Source organism: Schistocerca cancellata, chromosome 3, assembly GCF_023864275.1.
Source record: "Schistocerca cancellata isolate TAMUIC-IGC-003103 chromosome 3, iqSchCanc2.1, whole genome shotgun sequence".
NCBI lineage: Eukaryota > Metazoa > Arthropoda > Insecta > Orthoptera > Acrididae > Schistocerca > Schistocerca cancellata.
In genome coordinates, this window is record NC_064628.1 from 284146356 (window position 1) to 284149948 (window position 3593).

Below are 3593 nucleotides of genomic sequence, written 5' to 3' on the forward strand. Positions count from 1 at the left end.
AGTATGCCAGAGATCAGTCCCTGCAGTCGCTCAGTGCTTTGTGTCCTCGGTGGCTCAGTCAGCCGGCACGGTAGCTCAGCTTGTCGGTCAAAGGCTTAGTTGCCCTCTGTAATAAAAATAAAATAAAATAAAATAAAAACTGCATGAATAGATCAACGATGAACCTGAGCAAGCTTCATGGTACATCCGCCCCAAACAAATACAGCGGCCAATGACGAACAAAATGAGATCAGAAAAAAAGTCGGATAGAACATCTGCCATGTAAGCAGGTGATCCTGGGTTCGAGGCCTGGTCGGGGCACACATTTTCAACTGTCACTGTTGATATTTATCAACGCCTATAAGCAGCTAATGGTCTGGATTTCATTATAATTCCGTTCTTCGAGAGCTGCAAGATCACCAATGGTATCTGTTCTTTCGGATATATTCGAAAGAACACATACCATCTCCATATATTCATATGTCATATAAAAACGTTAGGTTGAACTTCATATTGTATTTTATGAAAATTGATACGTTTTTTAAAGTTTATGTTCCTTTTTCTCAGAATCTATGAATTATTTAATTTCGTACACTTTTTCTGTGAACACAATAATTGTCGTCTCAAGAGCAAATTTTAAAATTCTGAGTGTGAACTGAGATAACGGGCAAAGTGCTTAGAATTTTACCTGAATTTTATATTACCCTTAAGAATTAAATTTAAAAAATTATTAAAATTCTCCTGTTCCAAACATTCAAAAGAATCTCACGAGAGCAGCTTACTATATGCAAAGGGATTAAACAGGAAAAGTTGTATAGAAATCTAGAAGTCTCTCCAACAGTTTCTGAGAAAAAGATGATTATATTATTTACTGCTACTTCTTGAAAAAGTTCCTATCTCAAATAATTAAAAATTAAATTAATGCTATATTAAAAAGTATTATATAGCCTGCTTTGGCCTCAAACGTTCACTGTGTGTTAACGTACCGCTGCAATGCCTCGTCGACGTCACTATCGTCGGCGATTTCAGTGGTATGTTCCTGTGTATGGTTCATTGAAAGAAATAAAAATTGACCTCACTGGGAAATTTAATACTGTTATATATATATATATATATATATATATATATATATATATATATATATATATATATATATAATCCAAGGAACTTAACAGTAATGTGTTACTTTCATGTAAAGCACGTGAAAATCTCGTTGTCATATATTCAAAACTATGGATTTGGCGCTTCTTTTAAATAGTGTCTGTTTTCCATGAACGTGTCCCCCCTCCCTACTTAAGGGAGTAGTGAAAAACGGTCAAATTAATTATTTCAGTTGTTCATTAAATGTTGAGTCTTCTGGTCAGAGATACAAAATGTGCTGGCTTCATTAACCTATCGTCTCTCAATTCCAAGTTAGAAAGTTTCATTATGGACTGCTTCTGCAGCACAATTGCGCACAGGCGTTTAATGTCCTTACTAAAGGAGAAGTTTCTACACAATGTTATCCCACTCAGACACTTAATTAACGCGGATAGTCAAAGTACGTAACACCATTTAAATATTTTGATAAAGAAACTAGTAATGATGAAGGAGTGTTGTACTCATTGGAAAAACTGTTCTGTGTTTTTAGTTGAGAGTCAGTAATTTATAAATTAATTACAATTTCCTGCCTTGCGCTTTGTCTGAGGTTGATTATAATAATTTTTGCCACTTCAAAAGATATAAGTTCTCGTCAGTATCCATTAAATAGGAGGAAAACAATGTATTTATTGAACACAGTTGATATTAATATCGAACCTTGTGGAGCTTCATTAATGATTTCCTCAACCGGAAAATCTTTCCTGCCTTATTACTTGAATTATCCACTTGTTGAACTATTAATTCTTTGAATGCTTTTTTTTTTTTACAGTAAAATCTGCTATGTCGATTTTACGGAAGCTGAGAAAAACCTGGAGGCATCTGTGCTCTTTATTGGGATCCCTCCGCTGGCCATCTTTGTGAAGAACTCTGGGTGTTTATTATACACGTCTTAGCGAATACAGGTCATGCTTCCTATTTCCGCCTCATAGTCAAAATATAATAAATATTAATAGATGAAAACCCGAAGAAAAATGGATAATTTTAGGTTTATACTGGTGTGCTGCACGATATTTTCTTTCACCTTAATTGAAGTTGATGGTATGGCTAAAATTATTTCCATTGTTTTACTTAAAAACAAAGAATTCATAGTGAAAAATATGTGAGCACCCACAGGTATGTGTCCTTGATGAGTGATAGATACCCAGAGAAACAGAAGAAAAATTCTATTAGCAATACTGAAGACTTTTCCAGAACACTGTACCACCATAAACGTCATAGGAAATAATTTCAGGGACATGTTAGGTAGGTGTAACTGTACAACTGTAGTATCACGTTCTCTAAAAGTGGTGTATTGTAATTTCGCTAAAAGATGTTCCTTAGCCTTTCCTCTTTTGTTAAGATACGATTTTTACCAGAGAACGAGTACTGAGCGGTGAAGTTGTACCCCTGTAATACTCCTTACGCTGTATTAAACTTCAAAGAAATTGAATTTTTATCAGTCTTCTTCACTTACTCTTTTCTGCTGCTTGAGCGTGTTTTCCTCTTAAGATATCATGATCATCATCAGCAGCAGCAGCAGCCAATTCAATCATTAAATGATGTGGCCTCTTCGAGTCTTGGATTCAGATAGGCTTTCAGTAGTCCTCTCCAAGTGGATCGGTCTTGGACTGTTCTCTGCCACGTGCTACCAGCGATCTTCTTGATATCTTTGACCCATCTGTCCGGTGGTCTTCCTCTAGGCCTCCGATGCTCTCTCGGACTCCACTCCAGTACTAGTTTCGTCCACCTGCTATTTTTTCCTCTGGCGACGTGACCAGCCCACTGCCATTTCAAGGAGCCTGCTGTCTCTAAGGTGTCCTTAACCTTCGTCACAGGCCGGATGTCACATGTCCTTTTCCAATTCCTTCTTGTATAGCCCAGCATTGATCTTTCCATGGCTCCTTTTGTAAATGAGTTCAGTGTCCATGATGCAACCACACGTCAGCACAGGAAGAATGCATTTTTTCTTTAGATTTACTAGCATTTTTGATCTGAATACTGTTGAATTCCGCCGGCCGCTATGTCCGAGCGGTTCTAGGCCCTTCAGTCCGGAACCGCGCTGCTGCTACGGTCGCAGGTTCGAATCCTGCCTCGGGCATGGATGTGTGTGATGTCCTTAGGTTAGTTAGGTTTAAGTAGTTCTAAGTCTAGGGGATTGATGACCTCAGATGTTAAGTCCCATAGTGCTTAGAGCCATTTTTTGTTGTTGTCGAATTTCTCCCAAACGCTTGCCAGTAAGGCAATATCATGAGCAAATCTCAAGCTGGTAAGCCTTCTTCCATTCATTCTAATTCTGTTACCTTCCCAGCTCAGCTTTGACATAGCCATTTCCAGTACAGCCGAGGTTTTGAGATCGGATCGCCATGCTTGACGCCCCTCATGATGCGGAATTCTTGAGTTGATTCGCCGATATTAACATAAGCTGAAGAAGTCTTGTAGGTATTGCTGAGCACTTCAGTGTACGCTGCTCCCATTCCTTGCTCGCTCAAAGCTTG